This window comes from Dermacentor variabilis, chromosome 10, assembly GCF_050947875.1.
Source record: "Dermacentor variabilis isolate Ectoservices chromosome 10, ASM5094787v1, whole genome shotgun sequence".
In the NCBI taxonomy this organism is placed as follows: domain Eukaryota; kingdom Metazoa; phylum Arthropoda; class Arachnida; order Ixodida; family Ixodidae; genus Dermacentor; species Dermacentor variabilis.
In genome coordinates, this window is record NC_134577.1 from 113,945,829 (window position 1) to 113,972,533 (window position 26,705).

Consider the following 26,705-nt stretch of genomic DNA (forward strand, 5'->3'; position numbering starts at 1 on the left):
CCGAAAGTATTGCTACAGCATATAGCACGTACGCGGCAGTCTTTCCGTGAACAATATACGCACGCGTCGTGTACGTTGATCACTCCGTTTGTGGTTGTTCGCTGCATGCGTGCGTGCTAGTGCTCACAAAAACAAGAGGGCGAGCGCCACATTTTGCGCGCGTTGCAGCCCACAAGGTGCCACTTTATTGATGCGTTGTCATTGAGCTGTATGCGGGTGTGATAAGTAAGCGGTTAGAAGCTTGTGCGACTAAATTTTGCATCATTACGTATACCGCTTACCACCGTCATCATTCCGCGTACAATATCGTGTAGTGACCTGAATATTGTTGGTGTTACACTTCGGCGTTGGCTCTACCAGCAGGCTCCAGTTGAACGTAAGTTACAGTAAATGCAACCACCCACACAGTTGTGTAAATGAAAAAAAAAACAAGACGTCACAGAAGCACGCAATAAAAAAGCAAAAAGAACGGTGCCATCAGCACTCGATGTTCCCAGGTGGTCTCCCTCCCAAGTACTGACCGAGCCCAATGCTGCTTAGCTTCGGGGAGCGGACGAGAACCGGCGTATTCAGCATGGTATGGCCGATGGCGAGAATGTGCTGTTTACGACTGCACCTGTATCGTGCTGCTATGTTGTGCAGTCGCCGAATGTATTGCTACAGCATACAGCAAGTACGCGGCAGTCTTACCGTGAACAATACACGCACGCGTCGTGTACGTTGATCACTCCGTTTGTGGTTGTTCGCTGCATGCGTGCGTGCTAGTGCTCACAAAAACAAGAGGGCGAGCGCCACATTTTGAGCGCGTTGCAGCAAACAAGGGTGCCACTTTATTGAAGCGTTGTCATTGAGCTGTATGCGGGTGTGATAAGTAAGCGGTTAGAAGCTTGTGCGACTAAATTTTGCATCATTACGTATACCGCTTACCACCGTCATCATTCCGCGTACAATATCGTGTAGGGACCTGAATATTGTTGGTGTTACACTTCGGCGTTGGCTCTATCAGCAGGCTCCAGTTGAACGTAAGTTACAGTAAATGCAACCACCCACACGATGTGCAAATGAAAAAAAAAACAAGACGTCACAGAAGCACGCAATAAAAAAGCAAAAAGAACGGTGCCATCAGCACTCGGTGTTCCCAGGTGGTCTCCCTCCCAAGTACTGACCGAGCCCAATGCTGCTTAGCTTCGGGGATCGGACGAGAACCGGCGTACTCAGCATGGTATGGCCGATGGCGAGAATGTGCTGTTTACGACTGCACCTGTATCGTGCTGCTATGTTGTGCAGTCGCCGAAAGTATTGCTACAGCATACAGCACGTACGCGGCAGTCTTTCCGTGAACAATACACGCACGCGTCGTGTACGTTGATCACTCCGTTTGTGGTTGTTCGCTGCATGCGTGCGTGCTAGTGCTCACAAAAACAAGAGGGCGAGCGCCACATTTTGCGCGCGTTGCAGCAAACAAGGTGCCACTTTATTGATGCGTTGTCATTGAGCTGTATGCGGGTGTGATAAGTAAGCGGTTAGAAGCTTGTGCGACTAAATTTTGCATCATTACGTATACAGCTTACCACCGTCATCATTCCGCGTACAATATCGTGTAGTGGCCTGAATATTGTTGGTGTTACACTTCGGCGTTGGCTCTACCAGCAGGCTCCAGTTGAACGTAATTTACAGTAAATGCAACCACCCACACGTTGTGCAAATGAAAAAAAACAAGACGTCACAGAAGCACGCAATAAAAAAGCAAAAAGAACGGTGCCATCAGCACGCGGTGTTCCCAGGTGGTCTGCCTCCCAAGTACTGACCGAGCCCAATGCTGCTTAGCTTCGGGAAGCGGACGAGAACCGGCGTATTCAGCATGGTATGGCCGATGGCGAGAATGTGCTGTTTACGACTGCACCTGTATCGTGCTGCTATGTTGTGCAGTCGCCGAAAGTATTGCTAAAGCATACAGCACGTACGCGGCAGTCTTTCCGTGAACAATACACGCACGCGTCGTGTACGTTGATCACTCCGTTTGTGGTTGTTCGCTGCATGCGTGCGTGCTAGTGCTCACAAAAACAAGAGGGCGAGCGCCACATTTTGCGCGCGTTGCAGCCCACAAGGTGCCACTTTATTGATGCGTTGTCATTGAGCTGTATGCGGGTGTGATAAGTAAGCGGTTAGAAGCTTGTGCGACTAAATTTTGCATCATTACGTATACCGCTTACCACCGTCATCATTCCGCGTACAATATCGTGTAGTGGCCTGAATATTGTTGGTGTTACACTTCGGCGTTGGCTCTACCAGCAGGCTCCAGTTGAACGTAATTTACAGTAAATGCAACCACCCACACGTTGTGCAAATGAAAAAAAAAACAAGACGTCACAGAAGCACGCAATAAAAAAGCAAAAAGAACGGTGCCATCAGCACTCGGTGTTCCCACGTGGTCTCCCTCCCAAGTACTGACCGAGCCCAATGCTGCTTAGCTTCGGGGAGCGGACGAGAACCGGCGTATTCAGCATGGTATGGCTGATGGTGAGAATGTGCTGTTTACGACTGCACCTGTATCGTGCTGCTATGTTGTGCAGTCGCCGAATGTATTGCTACAGCATACAGCAAGTACGCGGCAGTCTTACCGTGAACAATACACGCACGCGTCGTGTACGTTGATCACTCCGTTTGTGGTTGTTCGCTGCATGCGTGCGTGCTAGTGCTCACAAAAACAAGAGGGCGAGCGCCACATTTTGCGCGCGTTGCAGCAAACAAGGGTGCCACTTTATTGAAGCGTTGTCATTGAGCTGTATGCGGGTGTGATAAGTAAGCGGTTAGAAGCTTGTGCGACTAAATTTTGCATCATTACGTATACCGCTTACCACCGTCATCATTCCGCGTACAATATCGTGTAGTGGCCTGAATATTGTTGGTGTTACACTTCGGCGTTGGCTCTACCAGCAGGCTCCAGTTGAACGTAATTTACAGTAAATGCAACCACCCACACGTTGTGCAAATGAAAAAAAAACAAGACGTCACAGAAGCACGCAATAAAAAAGCAAAAAGAACGGTGCCATCAGCACTCGGTGTTCCCAGGTGGTCTGCCTCCCAAGTACTGTCCGAGCCCAATGCTGCTTAGCTTCGGGAAGCGGACGAGAACCGGCGTATTCAGCATGGTATGGCCGATGGCGAGAATGTGCTGTTTACGACTGCACCTGTATCGTGCTGCTATGTTGTGCAGTCGCCGAAAGTATTGCTACAGCATACAGCACGTACGCGGCAGTCTTTCCGTGAACAATACACGCACGCGTCGTGTACGTTGATCTCTCCGTTTGTGGTTGTTCGCTGCATGCGTGCGTGCTAGTGCTCACAAAAACAAGAGGGCGAGCGCCACATTTTGCGCGCGTTGCAGCCCACAAGGTGCCACTTTATTGATGCGTTGTCATTGAGCTGTATGCGGGTGTGATAAGTAAGCGGTTAGAAGCTTGTGCGACTAAATTTTGCATCATTACGTATACCGCTTACCACCGTCATTATTCCGCGTACAATATCGTGTAGTGGCCTGAATATTGTTGGTGTTACACTTCGGCGTTGGCTCTACCAGCCGGCTCCAGTTGAACGTAATTTACAGTAAATGCAACCACCCACACGTTGTGCAAATGAAAAAAAAAAACAAGACGTCACAGAAGCACGCAATAAAAAAGCAAAAAGAACGGTGCCATCAGCACTCGGTGTTCGCACGTGGTCTCCCTCCCAAGTACTGACCGAGCCCAATGCTGCTTAGCTTCGGGGAGCGGACGAGAACCGGCGTATTCAGCATGGTATGGCTGATGGTGAGAATGTGCTGTTTACGACTGCACCTGTATCGTGCTGCTATGTTGTGCAGTCGCCGAATGTATTGCTACAGCATACAGCAAGTACGCGGCAGTCTTACCGTGAACAATACACGCACGCGTCGTGTACGTTGATCACTCCGTTTGTGGTTGTTCGCTGCATGCGTGCGTGCTAGTGCTCACAAAAACAAGAGGGCGAGCGCCACATTTTGCGCGCGTTGCAGCAAACAAGGGTGCCACTTTATTGAAGCGTTGTCATTGAGCTGTATGCGGGTGTGATAAGTAAGCGGTTAGAAGCTTGTGCGACTAAATTTTGCATCATTACGTATACCGCTTACCACCGTCATCATTCCGCGTACAATATCGTGTAGTGGCCTGAATATTGTTGGTGTTACACTTCGGCGTTGGCTCTACCAGCAGGCTCCAGTTGAACGTAATTTACAGTAAATGCAACCACCCACACGTTGTGCAAATGAAAAAAAAACAAGACGTCACAGAAGCACGCAATAAAAAAGCAAAAAGAACGGTGCCATCAGCACTCGGTGTTCCCAGGTGGTCTGCCTCCCAAGTACTGACCGAGCCCAATGCTGCTTAGCTTCGGGAAGCGGACGAGAACCGGCGTATTCAGCATGGTATGGCCGATGGCGAGAATGTGCTGTTTACGACTGCACCTGTATCGTGCTGCTATGTTGTGCAGTCGCCGAAAGTATTGCTACAGCATACAGCACGTACGCGGCAGTCTTTCCGTGAACAATACACGCACGCGTCGTGTACGTTGATCACTCCGTTTGTGGTTGTTCGCTGCATGCGTGCGTGCTAGTGCTCACAAAAACAAGAGGGCGAGCGCCACATTTTGCGCGCGTTGCAGCCCACAAGGTGCCACTTTATTGATGCGTTGTCATTGAGCTGTATGCGGGTGTGATAAGTAAGCGGTTAGAAGCTTGTGCGACTAAATTTTGCATCATTACGTATACGGCTTACCACCGTCATCATTCCGCGTACAATATCGTGTAGTGGCCTGAATATTGTTGGTGTTACACTTCGGCGTTGGCTCTACTAGCCGTCTCCAGTTGAACGTAATTTACAGTAAATGCAACCACCCACACGTTGTGCAAATGAAAAAAAAAACAAGACGTCACAGAAGCACGCAATAAAAAAGCAAAAAGAACTGTGCCATCAGCACTCGGTGTTCGCGCGTGGTCTCCCTCCCAAGTACTGACCGAGCCCAATGCTGCTTAGCTTCGGGGAGCGGACGAGAACCGGCGTATTCAGCATGGTATGGCTGATGGTGAGAATGTGCTGTTTACGACTGCACCTGTATCGTGCTGCTATGTTGTGCAGTCGCCGAATGTATTGCTACAGCATACAGCAAGTACGCGGCAGTCTTACCGTGAACAATACACGCACGCGTCGTGTACGTTGATCACTCCGTTTGTGGTTGTTCGCTGCATGCGTGCGTGCTAGTGCTCACAAAAACAAGAGGGCGAGCGCCACATTTTGCGCGCGTTGCAGCCCACAAGGTGCCACTTTATTGATGCGTTGTCATTGAGCTGTATGCAGGTGTGATAAGTAAGCGGTTAGAAGCTTGTGCGACTAAATTTTGCATCATTACGTATACCGCTTACCACCGTCATCATTCCGCGTACAATATCGTGTAGTGGCCTGAATATTGTTGGTGTTACACTTCGGCGTTGGCTCTACCAGCCGGCTCCAGTTGAACGTAATTTACAGTAAATGCAACCACCCACACGTTGTGCAAATGAAAAAAAAAAACAAGACGTCACAGAAGCACGCAATAAAAAAGCAAAAAGAACGGTGCCATCAGCACTCGGTGTTCGCACGTGGTCTCCCTCCCAAGTACTGACCGAGCCCAATGCTGCTTAGCTTCGGGGAGCGGACGAGAACCGGCGTATTCAGCATGGTATGGCTGATGGTGAGAATGTGCTGTTTACGACTGCACCTGTATCGTGCTGCTATGTTGTGCAGTCGCCGAATCTATTGCTACAGCATACAGCAAGTACGCGGCAGTCTTACCGTGAACAATACACGCACGCGTCGTGTACGTTGATCACTCCGTTTGTGGTTGTTCGCTGCATGCGTGCGTGCTAGTGCTCACAAAAACAAGAGGGCGAGCGCCACATTTTGCGCGCGTTGCAGCCCACAAGGTGCCACTTTATTCATGCGTTGTCATTGAGCTGTATGCGGGTGTGATAAGTAAGCGGTTAGAAGCTTGTGCGACTAAATTTTGCATCATTACGTATAACGCTTACCACCGTCATCATTCCGCGTACAATATCGTGTAGTGGCCTGAATATTGTTGGTGTTACACTTCGGCGTTGGCTCTACCAGCAGGCTCCAGTTGAACGTAATTTACAGTAAATGCAACCACCCACACGTTGTGCAAATGAAAAAAAAAACAAGATGTCACAGAAGCACGCAATAAAAAAGCAAAAAGAACGGTGCCATCAGCACTCGGTGTTCCCAGGTGGTCTCCCTCCCAAGTACTGAACGAGCCCAATGCTGCTTAGCTTCGGGGAGCGGACGAGAACCGGCGTATTCAGCATGGTATGGCCGATGGCGAGAATGTGCTGTTTACGACTGCACCTGTATCGTGCTGCTATGTTGTGCAGTCGCCGAAAGTATTGCTACAGCATACAGCACGTACGCGGCAGTCTTTCTGTGAACAATACATGCACGCGTCGTGTACGTTGATCACTCCGTTTGTGGTTGTTCGCTGCATGCGTGCGTGCCCGTGCTCACAAAAACAAGAGGGCGAGCGCCACATTTTGCGCACGTTGCAGCCCACAAGGTGCCACTTTATTGATGCGTTGTCATTGAGCTGTATGCGGGTGTGATAAGTAAGCGGTTAGAAGCTTGTGCGACTAAATTTTGCATCATTACGTATACCGCTTACAACCGTCATCATTCCGCGTACAATATCGTGTAGTGGCCTGAATATTGTTGGTGTTACACTTCGGCGTTGGCTCTACCAGCAGGCTCCAGTTGAACGTAATTTACAGTAAATGCAACCACCCACACGTTGTGCAAATGAAAAAAAAAACAAGACGTCACAGAAGCACGCAATAAAAAAGCAAAAAGAATGGTGCCATCAGCACTCGGTGTTCCCAGGTGGTCTCCCTCCCAAGTACTGACCGAGCCCAATGCTGCTTAGCTTCGGGGAGCGGACGAGAACCGGCGTATTCAGCATGGTATGGCCGATGGCGAGAATGTGCTGTTTACGACTGCACCTGTATCGTGCTGCTATGTTGTGCAGTCGCCGAAAGTATTGCTACAGCATACAGCACGTACGCGGCAGTCTTTCCGTGAACAATACACGCACGCGTCGTGTACGTTGATCACTCCGTTTGTGGTTGTTCGCTGCATGCGTGCGTGCTAGTGCTCACAAAAACAAGAGGGCGAGCGCCACATTTTGCGCGCGTTGCAGCAAACAAGGTGCCACTTTATTGATGCGTTGTCATTGAGCTGTATGCGGGTGTGATAAGTAAGCGGTTAGAAGCTTGTGCGACTAAATTTTGCATCATTACGTATACCGCTTACCACCGTCATCATTCCGCGTACAATATCGTGTAGTGGCCTGAATATTGTTGGTGTTACACTTCGGCGTTGGCTCTACCAGCAGGCTCCAGTTGAACGTAATTTACAGTAAATGCAACCACCCACACGTTGTGCAAATGAAAAAAAAAACAAGACGTCACAGAAGCACGCAATAAAAAAGCAAAAAGAACGGTGCCATCAGCACTCGGTGTTCCCAGGTGGTCTGCCTCCCAAGTACTGACCGAGCCCAATGCTGCTTAGCTTCGGGAAGCGGACGAGAACCGGCGTATTCAGCATGGTATGGCCGATGGCGAGAATGTGCTGTTTACGACTGCACCTGTATCGTGCTGCTATGTTGTGCAGTCGCCGAAAGTATTGCTAAAGCATACAGCACGTACGCGGCAGTCTTTCCGTGAACAATACACGCACGCGTCGTGTACGTTGATCACTCCGTTTGTGGTTGTTCGCTGCATGCGTGCGTGCTAGTGCTCACAAAAACAAGAGGGCGAGCGCCACATTTTGCGCGCGTTGCAGCCCACAAGGTGCCACTTTATTGATGCGTTGTCATTGAGCTGTATGCGGGTGTGATAAGTAAGCGGTTAGAAGCTTGTGCGACTAAATTTTGCATCATTACGTATACCGCTTACCACCGTCATCATTCCGCGTACAATATCGTGTAGTGGCCTGAATATTGTTGGTGTTACACTTCGGCGTTGGCTCTACCAGCAGGCTCCAGTTGAACGTAATTTACAGTAAATGCAACCACCCACACGTTGTGCAAATGAAAAAAAAACAAGACGTCACAGAAGCACGCAATAAAAAAGCAAAAAGAACGGTGCCATCAGCACTCGGTGTTCCCACGTGGTCTCCCTCCCAAGTACTGACCGAGCCCAATGCTGCTTAGCTTCGGGGAGCGGACGAGAACCGGCGTATTCAGCATGGTATGGCTGATGGTGAGAATGTGCTGTTTACGACTGCACCTGTATCGTGCTGCTATGTTGTGCAGTCGCCGAATGTATTGCTACAGCATACAGCAAGTACGCGGCAGTCTTACCGTGAACAATACACGCACGCGTCGTGTACGTTGATCACTCCGTTTGTGGTTGTTCGCTGCATGCGTGCGTGCTAGTGCTCACAAAAACAAGAGGGCGAGCGCCACATTTTGCGCGCGTTGCAGCAAACAAGGGTGCCACTTTATTGAAGCGTTGTCATTGAGCTGTATGCGGGTGTGATACGTAAGCGGTTAGAAGCTTGTGCGACTAAATTTTGCATCATTACGTATACCGCTTACCACCGTCATCATTCCGCGTACAATATCGTGTAGTGGCCTGAATATTGTTGGTGTTACACTTCGGCGTTGGCTCTACCAGCAGGCTCCAGTTGAACGTAATTTACAGTAAATGCAACCACCCACACGTTGTGCAAATGAAAAAAAAAACAAGACGTCACAGAAGCACGCAATAAAAAAGCAAAAAGAACGGTGCCATCAGCACTCGGTGTTCCCAGGTGGTCTGCCTCCCAAGTACTGACCGAGCCCAATGCTGCTTAGCTTCGGGAAGCGGACGAGAACCGGCGTATTCAGCATGGTATGGCCGATGGCGAGAATGTGCTGTTTACGACTGCACCTGTATCGTGCTGCTATGTTGTGCAGTCGCCGAAAGTATTGCTACAGCATACAGCACGTACGCGGCAGTCTTTCCGTGAACAATACACGCACGCGTCGTGTACGTTGATCTCTCCGTTTGTGGTTGTTCGCTGCATGCGTGCGTGCTAGTGCTCACAAAAACAAGAGGGCGAGCGCCACATTTTGCGCGCGTTGCAGCCCACAAGGTGCCACTTTATTGATGTGTTGTCATTGAGCTGTATGCGGGTGTGATAAGTAAGCGGTTAGAAGCTTGTGCGACTAAATTTTGCATCATTACGTATACCGCTTACCACCGTCATCATTCCGCGTACAATATCGTGTAGTGGCCTGAATATTGTTGGTGTTACACTTCGGCGTTGGCTCTACCAGCCGGCTCCAGTTGAACGTAATTTACAGTAAATGCAACCACCCACACGTTGTGCAAATGAAAAAAAAAACAAGACGTCACAGAAGCACGCAATAAAAAAGCAAAAAGAACGGTGCCATCAGCACTCGGTGTTCGCACGTGGTCTCCCTCCCAAGTACTGACCGAGCCCAATGCTGCTTAGCTTCGGGGAGCGGACGAGAACCGGCGTATTCAGCATGGTATGGCTGATGGTGAGAATGTGCTGTTTACGACTGCACCTGTATCGTGCTGCTATGTTGTGCAGTCGCCGAATGTATTGCTACAGCATACAGCAAGTACGCGGCAGTCTTACCGTGAACAATACACGCACGCGTCGTGTACGTTGATCACTCCGTTTGTGGTTGTTCGCTGCATGCGTGCGTGCTAGTGCTCACAAAAACAAGAGGGCGAGCGCCACATTTTGCGCGCGTTGCAGCAAACAAGGGTGCCACTTTATTGAAGCGTTGTCATTGAGCTGTATGCGGGTGTGATAAGTAAGCGGTTAGAAGCTTGTGCGACTAAATTTTGCATCATTACGTATACCGCTTACCACCGTCATCATTCCGCGTACAATATCGTGTAGTGGCCTGAATATTGTTGGTGTTACACTTCGGCGTTGGCTCTACCAGCAGGCTCCAGTTGAACGTAATTTACAGTAAATGCAACCACCCACACGTTGTGCAAATGAAAAAAAAAACAAGACGTCACAGAAGCACGCAATAAAAAAGCAAAAAGAACGGTGCCATCAGCACTCGGTGTTCCCAGGTGGTCTGCCTCCCAAGTACTGACCGAGCCCAATGCTGCTTAGCTTCGGGAAGCGGACGAGAACCGGCGTATTCAGCATGGTATGGCCGATGGCGAGAATGTGCTGTTTACGACTGCACCTGTATCGTGCTGCTATGTTGTGCAGTCGCCGAAAGTATTGCTACAGCATACAGCACGTACGCGGCAGTCTTTCCGCGAACAATACACGCACGCGTCGTGTACGTTGATCACTCCGTTTGTGGTTGTTCGCTGCATGCGTGCGTGCTAGTGCTCACAAAAACAAGAGGGCGAGCGCCACATTTTGCGCGCGTTGCAGCCCACAAGGTGCCACTTTATTGATGCGTTGTCATTGAGCTGTATGCGGGTGTGATAAGTAAGCGGTTAGAAGCTTGTGCGACTAAATTTTGCATCATTACGTATACCGCTTACCACCGTCATCATTCCGCGTACAATATCGTGTAGTGGCCTGAATATTGTTGGTGTTACACTTCGGCGTTGGCTCTACCAGCAGGCTCCAGTTGAACGTAATTTACAGTAAATGCAACCACCCACACGTTGTGCAAATGAAAAAAAAAACAAGATGTCACAGAAGCACCCAATAAAAAAGCAAAAAGAACGGTGCCATCAGCACTCGGTGTTCCCAGGTGGTCTCCCTCCCAAGTACTGACCGAGCCCAATGCTGCTTAGCTTCGGGGAGCGGACGAGAACCGGCGTATTCAGCATGGTATGGCCGATGGCGAGAATGTGCTGTTTACGACTGCACCTGTATCGTGCTGCTATGTTGTGCAGTCGCCGAAAGTATTGCTACAGCATACAGCACGTACGCGGCAGTCTTTCTGTGAACAATACATGCACGCGTCGTGTACGTTGATCACTCCGTTTGTGGTTGTTCGCTGCATGCGTGCGTGCCAGTGCTCACAAAAACAAGAGGGCGAGCGCCACATTTTAAGCACGTTGCAGCCCACAAGGTGCCACTTTATTGATGCGTTGTCATTGAGCTGTATGCGGGTGTGATAAGTAAGCGGTTAGAAGCTTGTGCGACTAAATTTTGCATCATTACGTATACCGCTTACAACCGTCATCATTCCGCGTACAATATCGTGTAGTGGCCTGAATATTGTTGGTGTTACACTTCGGCGTTGGCTCTACCAGCCGGCTCCAGTTGAACGTAATTTACAGTAAATGCAACCACCCACACGTTGTGCAAATGAAAAAAAACAAGAAGTCACAGAAGCACGCAATAAAAAAGCAAAAAGAACGGTGCCATCAGCACTCGGTGTTCGCACGTGGTCTCCCCCCCAAGTACTGACCGAGCCCAATGCTGCTTAGCTTCGGGGAGCGGACGAGAACCGGCGTATTCAGCATGGTATGGCTGATGGTGAGAATGTGCTGTTTACGACTGCACCTGTATCGTGCTGCTATGTTGTGCAGTCGCCGAATGTATTGCTACAGCATACAGCAAGTACGCGGCAGTCTTACCGTGAACAATACACGCACGCGTCGTGTACGTTGATCACTCCGTTTGTGGTTGTTCGCTGCATGCGTGCGTGCTAGTGCTCACAAAAACAAGAGGGCGAGCGCCACATTTTGCGCGCGTTGCAGCCCACAAGGTGCCACTTTATTGATGCGTTGTCATTGAGCTGTATGCGGGTGTGATAAGTAAGCGGTTAGAAGCTTGTGCGACTAAATTTTGCATCATTACGTATACCGCTTACCACCGTCATCATTCCGCGTACAATATCGTGTAGTGGCCTGAATATTGTTGGTGTTACACTTCGGCGTTGGCTCTACCAGCAGGCTCCAGTTGAACGTAATTTACAGTAAATGCAACCACCCACACGTTGTGCAAATGAAAAAAAAAAACAAGATGTCACAGAAGCACGCAATAAAAAAGCAAAAAGAACGGTGCCATCAGCACTCGGTGTTCCCAGGTGGTCTCCCTCCCAAGTACTGACCGAGCCGAATGCTGCTTAGCTTCGGGGAGCGGACGAGAACCGGCGTATTCAGCATGGTATGGCCGATGGCGAGAATGTGCTGTGTACGACTGCACCTGTATCGTGCTGCTATGTTGTGCAGTCGCCGAAAGTATTGCTACAGCATACAGCACGTACGCGGCAGTCTTTCTGTGAACAATACATGCACGCGTCGTGTACGTTGATCACTCCGTTTGTGGTTGTTCGCTGCATGCGTGCGTGCCAGTGCTCACAAAAACAAGAGGGCGAGCGCCACATTTTGCGCACGTTGCAGCCCACAAGGTGCCACTTTATTGATGCGTTGTCATTGAGCTGTATGCGGGTGTGATAAGTAAGCGGTTAGAAGCTTGTGCGACTAAATTTTGCATCATTGCGTATACCGCTTACAACCGTCATCATTCCGCGTACAATATCGTGTAGTGGCCTGAATATTGTTGGTGTTACACTTCGGCGTTGGCTCTACCAGCAGGCTCCAGTTGAACGTAATTTACAGTAAATGCAACCACCCACACGTTGTGCAAATGAAAAAAAAAAACAAGACGTCACAGAAGCACGCAATAAAAAAGCAAAAAGAACGGTGCCATCAGCACTCGGTGTTCCCAGGTGGTCTCCCTCCCAAGTACTGACCGAGCCCAATGCTGCTTAGCTTCGGGGAGCGGACGAGAACCGGCGTATTCAGCATGGTATGGCCGATGGCGAGAATGTGCTTTTTACGACTGCACCTGTATCGTGCTGCTATGTTGTGCAGTCGCCGAAAGTATTGCTACAGCATACAGCACGTACGCGGCAGTCTTTCCGTGAACAATACACGCACGCGTCGTGTACGTTGATCACTCCGTTTTGGTTGTTCGCTGCATGCGTGCGTGCTAGTGCTCACAAAAACAAGAGGGCGAGCGCCACATTTTGCGCGCGTTGCAACAAACAAGGTGCCACTTTATTGATGCGTTGTCATTGAGCTGTATGCGGGTGTGATAAGTAAGCGGTTAGAAGCTTGTGCGACTAAATTTTGCATCATTACGTATACCGCTTACCACCGTCATCATTCCGCGTACAATATCGTGTAGTGGCCTGAATATTGTTGGTGTTACACTTCGGCGTTGGCTCTACCAGCCGGCTCCATTTGAACGTAATTTACAGTAAATGCAACCACCCACACGTTGTGCAAATGAAAAAAAAAAAAACAAGACGTCACAGAAGCACGCAATAAAAAAGCAAAAAGAACGGTGCCATCAGCACTCGGTGTTCCCACGTGGTCTCCCTCCCAAGTACTGACCGAGCCCAATGCTGCTTAGCTTCGGGGAGCGGACGAGAACCGGCGTATTCAGCATGTATGGCTGATGGTGAGAATGTGCTGTTTACGACTGCACCTGTATCGTGCTGCTATGTTGTGCAGTCGCCGAATGTATTGCTACAGCATACAGCAAGTACGCGGCAGTCTTACCGTGAACAATACACGCACGCGTCGTGTACGTTGATCACTCCGTTTGTGGTTGTTCGCTGCATGCGTGCGTGCTAGTGCTCACAAAAACAAGAGGGCGAGCGCCACATTTTGCGCGCGTTGCAGCCCACAAGGTGCCACTTTATTGATGCGTTGTCATTGAGCTGTATGCGGGTGTGATAAGTAAGCGGTTAGAAGCTTGTGCGACTAAATTTTGCATCATTACGTATACCGCTTACCACCGTCATCATTCCGCGTACAATATCGTGTAGTGGCCTGAATATTGTTGGTGTTACACTTCGGCGTTGGCTCTACCAGCAGGCTCCAGTTGAACGTAATTTACAGTAAATGCAACCACCCACACGTTGTGCAAATGAAAAAAAAAACAAGACGTCACAGAAGCACGCAATAAAAAGCAAAAAGAACGGTGCCATCAGCACTCGGTGTTCCCAGGTGGTCTCCCTCCCAAGTACTGACCGAGCCCAATGCTGCTTAGCTTCGGGGATCGGACGAGAACCGGCGTATTCAGCATGGTATGGCTGATGGCGAGAATGTGCTGTTTACGACTGCACCTGTATCGTGCTGCTATGTTGTGCAGTCGCCGAATATATTGCTACAGCATACAGCACGTACGCGGCAGTCTTTCCGTGAACAATACACGCAGGCGTCGTGTACGTTGATCACTCCGTTTGTGGTTGTTCGCTCCATGCGTGCGTGCTGGTGCTCACAAAAACAAGAGGGCGAGCGCGACATTTTGCGTGCGTTGCAGCAAACAAGGTGCCACTTTATTGATGCGTTGTCATTGAGCTGTATGCAGGTGTGATAAGTAAGCGGTTAGAAGCTTGTGCGGCTAAATTTTGCATGATTACGTATACCGCTTACCACCGTCATCATTCCGCGTACAATATCGTGTAGTGGCCTGAATATTGTTGGTGTTACACTTCGGCGTTGGCTCTATCAGCAGGCTCCAGTTGAACGTAAGTTACAGAAAATGCAAAATCCCACACGTTGTGCAAATGAAAAAAAAAAACAAGACGTCACAGAAGCACGCAATAGAAAAGCAAAAAGAACGGTGCCATCAGCACTCGGTGTTCCCAGGTGGTCTCCCTCCCAAGTACTGACCGAGCCCAATGCTGCTTAGCTTCGGGGATCGGACGAGAACCGGCGTATTCAGCATGGTATGGCCGATGGCGAGAATGTGCTGTTTACGACTGCACATGTATCGTGCTGCTATGTTGTGCAGTCGCCGAATATATTGCTACAGCATACAGCACGTACGCGGCAGTCTTTCCGTGAACAATACACGCAGGCGTCGTGTACGTTGATCACTCCGTTTGTGGTTGTTCGCTCCATGCGTGCGTGCTAGTGCTCACAAAAACAAGAGGGCGAGCGCGACATTTTGCGCGCGTTGCAGCAAACAAGGTGCCACTTTATTGATGCGTTGTCATTGAGCTGTATGTGGGTGTGATAAGTAAGCGGTTAGAAGCTTGTGCGACTAAATTTTGCATGATTACGTATACCGCTTACCACCGTCATCATTCCGCGTACAATATCGTGTAGTGGCCTGAATATTGTTGGTGTTACACTTCGGCGTTGGCTCTACCAGCACGCTCCCGTTGAACGTAAGTTACACTAAATGCAACCACCCACACGTTGTGCAAATGAAAAAAACAAGACGTCACAGAAGCACGCAATAAAAAAGCAAAACGAACGGTGCCATCAGCACTCGGTGTTCCCAGGTGGTCTCCCTCCCAAGTACTGACCGAGCCCAATGCTGCTTAGCTTCGGGGATCGGACGAGAACCGGCGTATTCAGCATGGTATGGCCGATGGCGAGAATGTGCTGTTTACGACTGCACATGTATCGTGCTGCTATGTTGTGCAGTCGCCGAATATATTGCTACAGCATACAGCACGTACGCGGCAGTCTTTCCGTGAACAATACACGCAGGCGTCGTGTACGTTGATCACTCCGTTTGTGGTTGTTCGCTCCATGCGTGCGTGCTAGTGCTCACAAAAACAAGAGGGCGAGCGCGACATTTTGCGCGCGTTGCAGCAAACAAGGTGCCACTTTATTGATGCGTTGTCATTGAGCTGTATGTGGGTGTGATAAGTAAGCGGTTAGAAGCTTGTGCGACTAAATTTTGCATGATTACGTATACCGCTTACCACCGTCATCATTCCGCGTACAATATCGTGTAGTGGCCTGAATATTGTTGGTGTTACACTTCGGCGTTGGCTCTACCAGCACGCTCCCGTTGAACGTAAGTTACACTAAATGCAACCACCCACACGTTGTGCAAATGAAAAAAACAAGACGTCACAGAAGCACGCAATAAAAAAGCAAAACGAACGGTGCCATCAGCACTCGGTGTTCCCAGGTGGTCTCCCTCCCAAGTACTGACCGAGCCCAATGCTGCTTAGCTTTGGGGATCGGACGAGAACCGGCGTATTCAGCATGGTGTGGCCGATGGCGAGAATGTGCTGTTTACGACTGCACCTGTATCGTGCTGCTATGTTGTGCAGTCGCCGAAAGTATTGCTACAGCATACAGCACGTACGCGGCAGTCTTTCCGTGAACAATACACGCACGCGTCGTGTACGTTGATCACTCCGTTTGTGGTTGTTCGCTGCATGCGTGCGTGCTAGTGCTCACAAAAACAAGAGGGCGAGCGCCACATTTTGCGCGCGTTGCAGCCCACAAGGTGCCACTTTATTGATGCGTTGTCATTGAGCTGTATGTGGGTGTGATAAGTAAGCGGTTAGAAGCTTGTGCGACTAAATTTTGCATCATTACGTATACCGCTTACCACCGTCATCATTCCGCGTACAATATCGTGTAGTGGCCTGAATATTGTTGGTGTTACACTTCGGCGTTGGCTCTACCAACAGGCTCCAGTTGAACGTAATTTACAGTAAATGCAACCACCCACACGTTGTGCAAATGAAAAAAAAACAAGACGTCACAGAAGCACGCAATAAAAAAGCAAAAAGAACGGTGCCATCAGCACTCGGTGTTCCCAGGTGGTCTCCCTCCCAAGTACTGACCGAGCCCAATGCTGCTTAGCTTCGGGGATCGGACGAGAACCGGCGTATTCAGCATGGTATGGCTGATGGCGAGAATGTGCTGTTTACGACTGCACCTGTATCGTGCTGCTATGTTGTGCAGTCGCCGAATATATTGCTACAGCATACAGCACGTACGCGGCAGTCTTTCCGTGAACAATACACGCAGGCGTCGTGTACGTTGATCACTCCGTTTGTGGTTGTTCGCTCCATGCGTGCGTGCTGGTGCTCACAAAAACAAGAGGGCGAGCGCGACATTTTGCGTGCGTTGCAGCAAACAAGGTGCCACTTTATTGATGCGTTGTCATTGAGCTGTATGCAGGTGTGATAAGTAAGCGGTTAGAAGCTTGTGCGGCTAAATTTTGCATGATTACGTATACCGCTTACCACCGTCATCATTCCGCGTACAATATCGTGTAGTGGCCTGAATATTGTTGGTGTTACACTTCGGCGTTGGCTCTATCAGCAGGCTCCAGTTGAACGTAAGTTACAGAAAATGCAAAATCCCACACGTTGTGCAAATGAAAAAAAAAGCAAGACGTCACAGAAGCACGCAATAGAAAAGCAAAAAGAACGGTGCCATCAGCACTCGGTGTTCCCAGGTGGTCTCCCTCCCAAGTACTGACCGAGCCCAATGCTGCTTAGCTTCGGGGATCGGACGAGAACCGGCGTATTCAGCATGGTATGGCCGATGGCGAGAATGTGCTGTTTACGACTGCACATGTATCGTGCTGCTATGTTGTGCAGTCGCCGAATATATTGCTACAGCATACAGCACGTACGCGGCAGTCTTTCCGTGAACAATACACGCAGGCGTCGTGTACGTTGATCACTCCGTTTGTGGTTGTTCGCTCCATGCGTGCGTGCTAGTGCTCACAAAAACAAGAGGGCGAGCGCGACATTTTGCGCGCGTTGCAGCAAACAAGGTGCCACTTTATTGATGCGTTGTCATTGAGCTGTATGTGGGTGTGATAAGTAAGCGGTTAGAAGCTTGTGCGACTAAATTTTGCATGATTACGTATACCGCTTACCACCGTCATCATTCCGCGTACAATATCGTGTAGTGGCCTGAATATTGTTGGTGTTACACTTCGGCGTTGGCTCTACCAGCACGCTCCCGTTGAACGTAAGTTACACTAAATGCAACCACCCACACGTTGTGCAAATGAAAAAAACAAGACGTCACAGAAGCACGCAATAAAAAAGCAAAACGAACGGTGCCATCAGCACTCGGTGTTCCCAGGTGGTCTCCCTCCCAAGTACTGACCGAGCCCAATGCTGCTTAGCTTTGGGGATCGGACGAGAACCGGCGTATTCAGCATGGTGTGGCCGATGGCGAGAATGTGCTGTTTACGACTGCACCTGTATCGTGCTGCTATGTTGTGCAGTCGCCGAAAGGATTGCTACAGCATACAGCACGTACGCGGCAGTCTTTCCGTGAACAATACACGCACGCGTCGTGTACGTTGATCACTCCGTTTGTGGTTGTTCGCTGCATGCGTGCGTGCTAGTGCTCACAAAAACAAGAGGGCGAGCGCCACATTTTGCGCGCGTTGCAGCCCACAAGGTGCCACTTTATTGATGCGTTGTCATTGAGCTGTATGTGGGTGTGATAAGTAAGCGGTTAGAAGCTTGTGCGACTAAATTTTGCATCATTACGTATACCGCTTACCACCGTCATCATTCCGCGTACAATATCGTGTAGTGGCCTGAATATTGTTGGTGTTACACTTCGGCGTTGGCTCTACCAGCAGGTTCCAGTTGAACGTAAGTTACAGTAAATGCAACCACCCACACGTTGTGCAAATGAAAAAAAAAACAAGACGTCACAGAAGCACGCAATAAAAAAGCAAAAAGAACGGTGCCATCAGCACTCGGTGTTCCCAGGTGGTCTCCCTCCCAAGTACTGACCGAGCCCAATGCTGCTTAGCTTTGGGGATCGGACGAGAACCGGCGTATTCAGCATGGTATGGCCGATGGCGAGAATGTGCTGTTTACGACTGCACCTGTATCGTGCTGCTATGTTGTGCAGTCGCCGAAAGTATTGCTACAGCATACAGCACGTACGCGGCAGTCTTTCCGTGAACAATACACGCACGCGTCGTGTACGTTGATCACTCCGTTTGTGGTTGTTCGCTGCATGCGTGCGTGCTAGTGCTCACAAAAACAAGAGGGCGAGCGCCACATTTTGCGCGCGTTGCAGCCCACAAGGTGCCACTTTATTGATGCTTTGTCATTGAGCTGTATGTGGGTGTGATAAGTAAGCGGTTAGAAGCTTGTGCGACTAAATTTTGCATCATTAAGTATACCGCTTACCACCGTCATCATTCCGCGTACAATATCGTGTAGTGGCCTGAATATTGTTGGTGTTACACTTCGGCGTTGGCTCTACCAGCAGGCTCCAGTTGAACGTAAGTTACAGTAAATGCAACCACCCACACGTTGTGCAAATGAAAAAAAAAACAAGACGTCACAGAAGCTCGCAATAAAAAAGCAAAAAGAACGGTGCCATCAGCACTCGGTGTTCCCAGGTGGTCTCCCTCCCAAGTACTGACCGAGCCCAATGCTGCTTAGCTTCGGGTTTCGGACGAGAACCGGCGTATTCAGCATGGTATGGCCGATGGCGAGAATGTGCTGTTTACGACTGCACCTGTATCGTGCTGCTATGTTGTGCAGTCGCCGAATGTATTGCTACAGCATACAGCAAGTACGCGGCAGTCTTACCGTGAACAACACACGCACGCGTCGTGTACGTTGATCACTCCGTTTGTGGTTGTTCGCTGCATGCGTGCGTGCTAGTGCTCACAAAAACAAGAGGGCGAGCGCCACATTTTGCGCGCGTTGCAGCCCACAAGGTGCCACTTTATTGATGCGTTGTCATTGAGCTGTATGTGGGTGTGATAAGTAAGCGGTTAGATGCTTGTGCGACTAAATTTTGCATCATTACGTATACCGCTTACCACCGTCATCATTCCGCGTACAATATCGTGTCGTGGCCTGAATATTGTTGGTGTTACACTTCGGCGTTGGCTCTACCAGCACGCTCCCGTTGAACGTAAGTTACACTAAATGCAACCACCCACACGTTGTGCAAATGAAAAAAAAACAATACGTCACAGAAGCACGCAATAAGAAAGCAAACAGAACGGTGCCATCAGCACTCGGTGTTCCCAGGTGGTCTCCCTCCCAAGTACTGACCGAGCCCAATGCTGCTTAGCTTCGGGGATCGGACGAGAACCGGCGTATTCAGCATGGTATGGCTGATGGCGAGAATGTGCTGTTTACGACTGCACCTGTATCGTGCTGCTATGTTGTGCATTCGCCGAAAGTATTGCTACAGCATACAGCACGTACGCGGCAGTCTTTCCGTGAACAATACACGCACGCCTCGTGTACGTTGATCACTCCGTTTGTGGTTGTTCGCTGCATGCGTGCGTGCTAGTGCTCACAAAAACAAGAGGGCGAGCGCCACATTTTGCGCGCGTTGCAGCCCACAAGGTGCCACTTTGTTGATGCGTTGTCATTGAGCTGTATGCGGGTGTGATATTTAAGCGGTTAGAAGCTTGTGCGACTAAATTTTGCATCATTACGTATACCGCTTACCACCGTCATCATTCCGCGTACAATATCGTGTAGTGGCCTGAATATTGTTGGTGTTACACTTCGGCGTTGGCTCTACCAGCAGGCTCCAGTTGAACGTAAGTTACAGTAAATGCAACCACCCACACGTTGTGCAAATGAAAAAAAAAAAACAAGACGTCACAGAAGCACGCAATAAAAAATCAAAAAGAACGGTGCCATCAGCACTCGGTGTTCCCAGGTGGTCTCCCTCCCAAGTACTGACCGAGCCCAATGCTGCTTAGCTTCGGGGATCGGACGAGAACCGGCGTATTCAGCATGGTATGGCCCATGGCGAGAATGTGCTGTTTACGACTGCACCTCTATCGTGCTGCTATGTTGTGCAGTCGCCGAATGTATTGCTACAGCATACAGAAAGTACGCGGCAGTCTTACCGTGAACAATACACGCACGCGTCGTGTACGTTGATCACTCCGTTTGTGGTTGTTCGCTGCATGCGTGCGTGCTAGTGCTCACAAAAACAAGAGGGCGAGCGCCACATTTTGCGCGCGTTGCAGCCCACAAGGTGCCACTTTATTGATGCGTTGTCATTGAGCTGTATGCGTGTGTGATAAGTAAGCGGTTAGAAGCTTGTGCGACTAAATTTTGCATCATTACGTATACCGCTTACCACCGTCATCATTCCGCGTACAATATCGTGTAGTGGCCTGAATATTGTTGGTGTTACACTTCGGCGTTGGCTCTATCAGCAGGCTCCAGTTGAACGTATGTTACAGTAAATGCAAAAACCCACACGTTGTGCAAATGAAAAAAAACAAGACGTCACAGAAGCACGCAATAAAAAAGCGAAAAGAACGGTGCCATCAGCACTCGGTGTTCCCAGGTGGTCTCCCTCCCAAGTACTGACCGAGCCCAATGCTGCTTAGCTTCGGGGATCGGACGAGAACCGGCGTATTCAGCATGGTATGGCCGATGGCGAGAATGTGCTGTTTACGACTGCACATGTATCGTGCTGCTATGTTGTGCAGTCGCCGAATATATTGCTACAGCATACAGCACGTACGCGGCAGTCTTTCCGTGAACAATACACGCAGGCGTCGTGTACGTTGATCACTCCGTTTGTGGTTGTTCGCTGCATGCGTGCGTGCTAGTGCTCACAAAAACAAGAGGGCGAGCGCCACATTTTGCGCGCGTTGCAGCAAACAAGGTGCCACTTTATTGATGCGTTGTCATTGAGCTGAATGCGGGTGTGATAAGTAAGCGGTTAGAAGCTTGTGCGACTAAATTTTGCATCATTACGTATACCGCTTACCACCGTCATCATTCCGCGTACAATATCGTGTAGTGGCCTGAATATTGTTGGTGTTACACTTCGGCGTTGGCTCTATCAGCAGGCTCCAGTTGAACGTAAGTTACAGAAAATGCAAAAACCCACACGTTGTGCAAATGAAAAAAAAACAAGACGTCACAGAAGCACGCAATAAAAAAGCAAGAAGAACGGTGCCATCAGCACTCGGTGTTCCCAGGTGGTCTCCCTCCCAAGTACTGACCGAGCCCAATGCTGCTTAGCTTCGGGGATCGGACGAGAACCGGCGTATTCAGCATGGTATGGCCGATGGAGAGAATGTGCTGTTTACGACTGCACCTGTATCGTACTGCTATGTTGTGCAGTCGCCGAATGTATTGCTACAGCATACAGCAAGTACGCGGCAGTCTTACCGTGAACAACACACGCACGCGTCGTGTACGTTGATCACTCCGTTTGTTGTTGTTCGCTGCATGCGTGCGTGCTAGTGCTCACAAAAACAAGAGGGCGAGCGCCACATTTTGCGCGCGTTGCAGCCCACAAGGTGCCACTTTTTGATGCGTTGTCATTGAGCTGTATGCGGGTGTGATAAGTAAGCGGTTAGATGCTTGTGCGACTAAATTTTGCATCATTACGTATACCGCTTACCACCGTCATCATTCCGCGTACAATGTCGTGTAGTGGCCTGAATATTGTTGGTGTTACACTTCGGCGTTGGCTCTACCAGCACGCTCCCGTTGAACGCAAGTTACACTAAATGCAACCACCCACACGTTGTGCAAATGAAAAAAACAAGACGTCACAGAAGCACGCAATAAAAAAGCAAAAAGAACGGTGCCATCAGCACTCGGTGTTCCCAGGTGGTCTCCCTCCCAAGTACTGACCGAGCCCAATGCTGCTTAGCTTCGGGGATCGGAGGAGAACCGGCGTATTCAGCATGGTATGGCCGATGGCGAGAATGTGCTGTTTACGACTGCACCTGTATCGTGCTGCTATGTTGTGCAGTCGCCGAAAGTATTGCTACAGCATACAGCACGTACGCGGCAGTCTTTCCGTGAACAATACACGCACGCGTCGTGTACGTTGATCACTCCGTTTGTGGTTGTTCTCTGCATGCGTGCGTGCTAGTGCTCACAAAAACAAGAGGGCGAGCGCCACATTTTGCGCGCGTTGCAGCCCACAAGGTGCCACTTTATTGATGCGTTGTCATTGAGCTGTATGTGGGTGTGATAAGTAAGCGGTTAGAAGCTTGTGCGACTAAATTTTGCATCATTACGTATACCGCTTACCACCGTCATCATTCCGCGTACAATATCGTGCAGTGGCCTGAATATTGTTGGTGTTACACTTCGGCGTTGGCTCTACCAGCAGGCTCCAGTTGAACGTAAGTTACAGTAAATGCAACCGCCCACACGTTGTGCAAATGACAAAAAAACAAGACGTCACAGAAGCACGCAATAAAAAAGCAAAAAGAACGGTGCCATCAGCACTCGGTGTTCCCAGGTGGTCTCCCTCCCAAGTACTGACCGAGCCCAATGCTGCTTAGCTTCGGGGATCGGACGAGAACCGGCGTATTCAGCATGGTATGGCCGATGGCGAGAATGTGCTGTTTACGACTGCACCTGTATCGTGCTGCTATGTTGTGCAGTCGCCGAATGTATTGCTACAGCATACAGCAAGTACGCGGCAGTCTTACCGTGAACAATACACGCACGCGTCGTGTATGTTGATCACTCCGTTTGTGGTTGTTCGCTGCATGCGTGCGTGCTAGTGCTCACAAAAACAAGAGGGCGAGCGCCACATTTTGCGCGCGTTGCAGCCCACAAGGTGCCACTTTATTGATGCGTTGTCATTGAGCTGTATGTGGGTGTGATAAGTAAGCGGTTAGATGCTTGTGCGACTAAATTTTGCATCATTACGTATACCGCTTACCACCGTCATCATTCCGCGTACAATATCGTGTCGTGGCCTGAATATTGTTGGTGTTACACTTCGGCGTTGGCTCTACCAGCACGCTCCCGTTGAACGTAAGTTACACTAAATGCAACCACCCACACGTTGTGCAAATGAAAAAAAACAATACGTCACAGAAGCACGCAATAAGAAAGCAAAAAGAACGGTGCCATCAGCACTCGGTGTTCCCAGGTGGTCTCCCTCCCAAGTACTGACCGAGCCCAATGCTGCTTAGCTTCGGGGATCGGACGAGAACCGGCGTATTCAGCATGGTATGGCTGATGGCGAGAATGTGCTGTTTACGACTGCACCTGTATCGTGCTGCTATGTTGTGCATTCGCCGAAAGTATTGCTACAGCATACAGCACGTACGCGGCAGTCTTTCCGTGAACAATACACGCACGCGTCGTGTACGTTGATCACTCCGTTTGTGGTTGTTCGCTGCATGCGTGCGTGCTAGTGCTCACAAAAACAAGAGGGCGAGCGCCACATTTTGCGCGCGTTGCAGCCCACAAGGTGCCACTTTGTTGATGCGTTGTCATTGAGCTGTATGCGGGTGTGATATTTAAGCGGTTAGAAGCTTGTGCGACTAAATTTTGCATCATTACGTATACCGCTTACCACCGTCATCATTCCGCGTACAATATCGTGTAGTGGCCTGAATATTGTTGGTGTTACACTTCGGCGTTGGCTCTACCAGCAGGCTCCAGTTGAACGTAAGTTACAGTAAATGCAACCACCCACACGTTGTGCAAATGAAAAAAAAAACAAGACGTCACAGAAGCACGCAATAAAAAATCAAAAAGAACGGTGCCATCAGCACTCGGTGTTCCCAGGTGGTCTCCCTCCCAAGTACTGACCGAGCCCAATGCTGCTTAGCTTCGGGGATCGGACGAGAACCGGCGTATTCAGCATGGTATGGCCCATGGCGAGAATGTGCTGTTTACGACTGCACCTCTATCGTGCTGCTATGTTGTGCAGTCGCCGAATGTATTGCTACAGCATACAGAAAGTACGCGGCAGTCTTACCGTGAACAATACACGCACGCGTCGTGTACGTTGATCACTCCGTTTGTGGTTGTTCGCTGCATGCGTGCGTGCTAGTGCTCACAAAAACAAGAGGGCGAGCGCCACATTTTGCGCGCGTTGCAGCCCACAAGGTGCCACTTTATTGATGCGTTGTCATTGAGCTGTATGCGTGTGTGATAAGTAAGCGGTTAGAAGCTTGTGCGACTAAATTTTGCATCATTACGTATACCGCTTACCACCGTCATCATTCCGCGTACAATATCGTGTAGTGGCCTGAATATTGTTGGTGTTACACTTCGGCGTTGGCTCTATCAGCAGGCTCCAGTTCAACGTATGTTACAGTAAATGCAAAAACCCACACGTTGTGCAAATGAAAAAAAACAAGACGTCACAGAAGCACGCAATAAAAAAGCGAAAAGAACGGTGCCATCAGCACTCGGTGTTCCCAGGTGGTCTCCCTCCCAAGTACTGACCGAGCCCAATGCTGCTTAGCTTCGGGGATCGGACGAGAACCGGCGTATTCAGCATGGTATGGCCGATGGCGAGAATGTGCTGTTTACGACTGCACATGTATCGTGCTGCTATGTTGTGCAGTCGCCGAATATATTGCTACAGCATACAGCACGTACGCGGCAGTCTTTCCGTGAACAATACACGCAGGCGTCGTGTACGTTGATCACTCCGTTTGTGGTTGTTCGCTGCATGCGTGCGTGCTAGTGCTCACAAAAACAAGAGGGCGAGCGCCACATTTTGCGCGCGTTGCAGCAAACAAGGTGCCACTTTATTGATGCGTTGTCATTGAGCTGAATGCGGGTGTGATAAGTAAGCGGTTAGAAGCTTGTGCGACTAAATTTTGCATCATTACGTATACCGCTTACCACCGTCATCATTCCGCGTACAATATAGTGTAGTGGCCTGAATATTGTTGGTGTTACACTTCGGCGTTGGCTCTATCAGCAGGCTCCAGTTGAACGTAAGTTACAGAAAATGCAAAAACCCACACGTTGTGCAAATGAAAAAAAAACAAGACGTCACAGAAGCACGCAATAAAAAAGCAAGAAGAACGGTGCCATCAGCACTCGGTGTTCCCAGGTGGTCTCCCTCCCAAGTACTGACCGAGCCCAATGCTGCTTAGCTTCGGGGATCGGACGAGAACCGGCGTATTCAGCATGGTATGGCCGATGGAGAGAATGTGCTGTTTACGACTGCACCTGTATCGTGCTGCTATGTTGTGCAGTCGCCGAATGTATTGCTACAGCATACAGCAAGTACGCGGCAGTCTTACCGTGAACAACACACGCACGCGTCGTGTACGTTGATCACTCCGTTTGTTGTTGTTCGCTGCATGCGTGCGTGCTAGTGCTCACAAAAACAAGAGGGCGAGCGCCACATTTTGCGCGCGTTGCAGCCCACAAGGTGCCACTTTTTGATGCGTTGTCATTGAGCTGTATGCGGGTGTGATAAGTAAGCGGTTAGATGCTTGTGCGACTAAATTTTGCATCATTACGTATACCGCTTACCACCGTCATCATTCCGCGTACAATGTCGTGTAGTGGCCTGAATATTGTTGGTGTTACACTTCGGCGTTGGCTCTACCAGCACGCTCCCGTTGAACGCAAGTTACACTAAATGCAACCACCCACACGTTGTGCAAATGAAAAAAACAAGACGTCACAGAAGCACGCAATAAAAAAGCAAAAAGAACGGTGCCATCAGCACTCGGTGTTCCCAGGTGGTCTCCCTCCCAAGTACTGACCGAGCCCAATGCTGCTTAGCTTCGGGGATCGGAGGAGAACCGGCGTATTCAGCATGGTATGGCCGATGGCGAGAATGTGCTGTTTACGACTGCACCTGTATCGTGCTGCTATGTTGTGCAGTCGCCGAAAGTATTGCTACAGCATACAGCACGTACGCGGCAGTCTTTCCGTGAACAATACACGCACGCGTCGTGTACGTTGATCACTCCGTTTGTGGTTGTTCGCTGCATGAGTGCGTGCTAGTGCTCACAAAAACAAGAGGGCGAGCGCCACATTTTGCGCGCGTTGCAGCCCACAAGGTGCCACTTTATTGATGCGTTGTCATTGAGCTGTATGTGGGTGTGATAAGTAAGCGGTTAGAAGCTTGTGCGACTAAATTTTGCATCATTACGTATACCGCTTACCACCGTCATCATTCCGCGTACAATATCGTGCAGTGGCCTGAA

The 26,705-nt window shown here is 49.7% G+C and overlaps 19 non-coding genes and 22 pseudogenes across 19 annotated transcripts; all 41 read right to left on the reverse strand.

Moving 5' to 3' along the window:
- Window positions 1-472: 472 nt before the first annotated feature.
- Window positions 473-591, reverse strand: LOC142561567 (5S ribosomal RNA; annotated as a pseudogene).
- A 526-nt stretch (window positions 592-1,117) lies between these two features.
- On the reverse strand, window positions 1,118-1,236 carry LOC142560989 (5S ribosomal RNA). Its single transcript, XR_012823521.1, has one exon. It is a non-coding gene; the product is annotated as a 5S ribosomal RNA (ribosomal RNA).
- A 523-nt stretch (window positions 1,237-1,759) lies between these two features.
- Window positions 1,760-1,878, reverse strand: LOC142562478 (5S ribosomal RNA; annotated as a pseudogene).
- Window positions 1,879-2,403: 525 nt separating this feature from the next.
- LOC142561888 (5S ribosomal RNA) lies at window positions 2,404-2,522 on the reverse strand (annotated as a pseudogene).
- A 525-nt stretch (window positions 2,523-3,047) lies between these two features.
- On the reverse strand, window positions 3,048-3,166 carry LOC142562318 (5S ribosomal RNA; annotated as a pseudogene).
- Window positions 3,167-3,692: 526 nt separating this feature from the next.
- Window positions 3,693-3,811, reverse strand: LOC142562182 (5S ribosomal RNA; annotated as a pseudogene).
- A 525-nt stretch (window positions 3,812-4,336) lies between these two features.
- On the reverse strand, window positions 4,337-4,455 carry LOC142562287 (5S ribosomal RNA; annotated as a pseudogene).
- A 525-nt stretch (window positions 4,456-4,980) lies between these two features.
- On the reverse strand, window positions 4,981-5,099 carry LOC142562309 (5S ribosomal RNA; annotated as a pseudogene).
- Window positions 5,100-5,625: 526 nt separating this feature from the next.
- On the reverse strand, window positions 5,626-5,744 carry LOC142562183 (5S ribosomal RNA; annotated as a pseudogene).
- A 525-nt stretch (window positions 5,745-6,269) lies between these two features.
- On the reverse strand, window positions 6,270-6,388 carry LOC142561707 (5S ribosomal RNA; annotated as a pseudogene).
- Window positions 6,389-6,913: 525 nt separating this feature from the next.
- LOC142561289 (5S ribosomal RNA) lies at window positions 6,914-7,032 on the reverse strand (annotated as a pseudogene).
- Window positions 7,033-7,557: 525 nt separating this feature from the next.
- On the reverse strand, window positions 7,558-7,676 carry LOC142562288 (5S ribosomal RNA; annotated as a pseudogene).
- Window positions 7,677-8,200: 524 nt separating this feature from the next.
- LOC142561889 (5S ribosomal RNA) lies at window positions 8,201-8,319 on the reverse strand (annotated as a pseudogene).
- Window positions 8,320-8,845: 526 nt separating this feature from the next.
- LOC142562289 (5S ribosomal RNA) lies at window positions 8,846-8,964 on the reverse strand (annotated as a pseudogene).
- A 525-nt stretch (window positions 8,965-9,489) lies between these two features.
- Window positions 9,490-9,608, reverse strand: LOC142562184 (5S ribosomal RNA; annotated as a pseudogene).
- A 526-nt stretch (window positions 9,609-10,134) lies between these two features.
- Window positions 10,135-10,253, reverse strand: LOC142562290 (5S ribosomal RNA; annotated as a pseudogene).
- Window positions 10,254-10,778: 525 nt separating this feature from the next.
- On the reverse strand, window positions 10,779-10,897 carry LOC142561290 (5S ribosomal RNA; annotated as a pseudogene).
- Window positions 10,898-11,420: 523 nt separating this feature from the next.
- Window positions 11,421-11,539, reverse strand: LOC142562252 (5S ribosomal RNA; annotated as a pseudogene).
- Window positions 11,540-12,065: 526 nt separating this feature from the next.
- On the reverse strand, window positions 12,066-12,184 carry LOC142562185 (5S ribosomal RNA; annotated as a pseudogene).
- Window positions 12,185-12,710: 526 nt separating this feature from the next.
- LOC142561292 (5S ribosomal RNA) lies at window positions 12,711-12,829 on the reverse strand (annotated as a pseudogene).
- Window positions 12,830-13,356: 527 nt separating this feature from the next.
- On the reverse strand, window positions 13,357-13,474 carry LOC142562527 (5S ribosomal RNA; annotated as a pseudogene).
- A 524-nt stretch (window positions 13,475-13,998) lies between these two features.
- Window positions 13,999-14,117, reverse strand: LOC142562756 (5S ribosomal RNA). The gene has a single exon (XR_012824069.1). It is a non-coding gene; the product is annotated as a 5S ribosomal RNA (ribosomal RNA).
- Window positions 14,118-14,643: 526 nt separating this feature from the next.
- On the reverse strand, window positions 14,644-14,762 carry LOC142561675 (5S ribosomal RNA). Its single transcript, XR_012823821.1, has one exon. It is a non-coding gene; the product is annotated as a 5S ribosomal RNA (ribosomal RNA).
- Window positions 14,763-15,284: 522 nt separating this feature from the next.
- On the reverse strand, window positions 15,285-15,403 carry LOC142561687 (5S ribosomal RNA). Its single transcript, XR_012823822.1, has one exon. It is a non-coding gene; the product is annotated as a 5S ribosomal RNA (ribosomal RNA).
- A 522-nt stretch (window positions 15,404-15,925) lies between these two features.
- LOC142561596 (5S ribosomal RNA) lies at window positions 15,926-16,044 on the reverse strand (annotated as a pseudogene).
- Window positions 16,045-16,568: 524 nt separating this feature from the next.
- LOC142562757 (5S ribosomal RNA) lies at window positions 16,569-16,687 on the reverse strand. The gene has a single exon (XR_012824070.1). It is a non-coding gene; the product is annotated as a 5S ribosomal RNA (ribosomal RNA).
- Window positions 16,688-17,212: 525 nt separating this feature from the next.
- On the reverse strand, window positions 17,213-17,331 carry LOC142561698 (5S ribosomal RNA). Its single transcript, XR_012823823.1, has one exon. It is a non-coding gene; the product is annotated as a 5S ribosomal RNA (ribosomal RNA).
- A 522-nt stretch (window positions 17,332-17,853) lies between these two features.
- Window positions 17,854-17,972, reverse strand: LOC142561597 (5S ribosomal RNA; annotated as a pseudogene).
- Window positions 17,973-18,497: 525 nt separating this feature from the next.
- LOC142561164 (5S ribosomal RNA) lies at window positions 18,498-18,616 on the reverse strand. The gene has a single exon (XR_012823691.1). It is a non-coding gene; the product is annotated as a 5S ribosomal RNA (ribosomal RNA).
- A 525-nt stretch (window positions 18,617-19,141) lies between these two features.
- LOC142561169 (5S ribosomal RNA) lies at window positions 19,142-19,260 on the reverse strand. Its single transcript, XR_012823696.1, has one exon. It is a non-coding gene; the product is annotated as a 5S ribosomal RNA (ribosomal RNA).
- A 524-nt stretch (window positions 19,261-19,784) lies between these two features.
- Window positions 19,785-19,903, reverse strand: LOC142562758 (5S ribosomal RNA). The gene has a single exon (XR_012824071.1). It is a non-coding gene; the product is annotated as a 5S ribosomal RNA (ribosomal RNA).
- A 527-nt stretch (window positions 19,904-20,430) lies between these two features.
- On the reverse strand, window positions 20,431-20,549 carry LOC142561237 (5S ribosomal RNA). The gene has a single exon (XR_012823760.1). It is a non-coding gene; the product is annotated as a 5S ribosomal RNA (ribosomal RNA).
- A 523-nt stretch (window positions 20,550-21,072) lies between these two features.
- LOC142561709 (5S ribosomal RNA) lies at window positions 21,073-21,191 on the reverse strand. The gene has a single exon (XR_012823824.1). It is a non-coding gene; the product is annotated as a 5S ribosomal RNA (ribosomal RNA).
- A 524-nt stretch (window positions 21,192-21,715) lies between these two features.
- Window positions 21,716-21,834, reverse strand: LOC142561045 (5S ribosomal RNA). Its single transcript, XR_012823576.1, has one exon. It is a non-coding gene; the product is annotated as a 5S ribosomal RNA (ribosomal RNA).
- Window positions 21,835-22,355: 521 nt separating this feature from the next.
- On the reverse strand, window positions 22,356-22,474 carry LOC142560995 (5S ribosomal RNA). The gene has a single exon (XR_012823527.1). It is a non-coding gene; the product is annotated as a 5S ribosomal RNA (ribosomal RNA).
- A 524-nt stretch (window positions 22,475-22,998) lies between these two features.
- Window positions 22,999-23,117, reverse strand: LOC142561720 (5S ribosomal RNA). Its single transcript, XR_012823825.1, has one exon. It is a non-coding gene; the product is annotated as a 5S ribosomal RNA (ribosomal RNA).
- Window positions 23,118-23,640: 523 nt separating this feature from the next.
- On the reverse strand, window positions 23,641-23,759 carry LOC142562759 (5S ribosomal RNA). The gene has a single exon (XR_012824072.1). It is a non-coding gene; the product is annotated as a 5S ribosomal RNA (ribosomal RNA).
- A 525-nt stretch (window positions 23,760-24,284) lies between these two features.
- LOC142561238 (5S ribosomal RNA) lies at window positions 24,285-24,403 on the reverse strand. Its single transcript, XR_012823761.1, has one exon. It is a non-coding gene; the product is annotated as a 5S ribosomal RNA (ribosomal RNA).
- A 523-nt stretch (window positions 24,404-24,926) lies between these two features.
- On the reverse strand, window positions 24,927-25,045 carry LOC142561733 (5S ribosomal RNA). The gene has a single exon (XR_012823827.1). It is a non-coding gene; the product is annotated as a 5S ribosomal RNA (ribosomal RNA).
- A 524-nt stretch (window positions 25,046-25,569) lies between these two features.
- Window positions 25,570-25,688, reverse strand: LOC142561046 (5S ribosomal RNA). Its single transcript, XR_012823577.1, has one exon. It is a non-coding gene; the product is annotated as a 5S ribosomal RNA (ribosomal RNA).
- A 521-nt stretch (window positions 25,689-26,209) lies between these two features.
- Window positions 26,210-26,328, reverse strand: LOC142560996 (5S ribosomal RNA). Its single transcript, XR_012823528.1, has one exon. It is a non-coding gene; the product is annotated as a 5S ribosomal RNA (ribosomal RNA).
- Window positions 26,329-26,705: the final 377 nt, after the last annotated feature.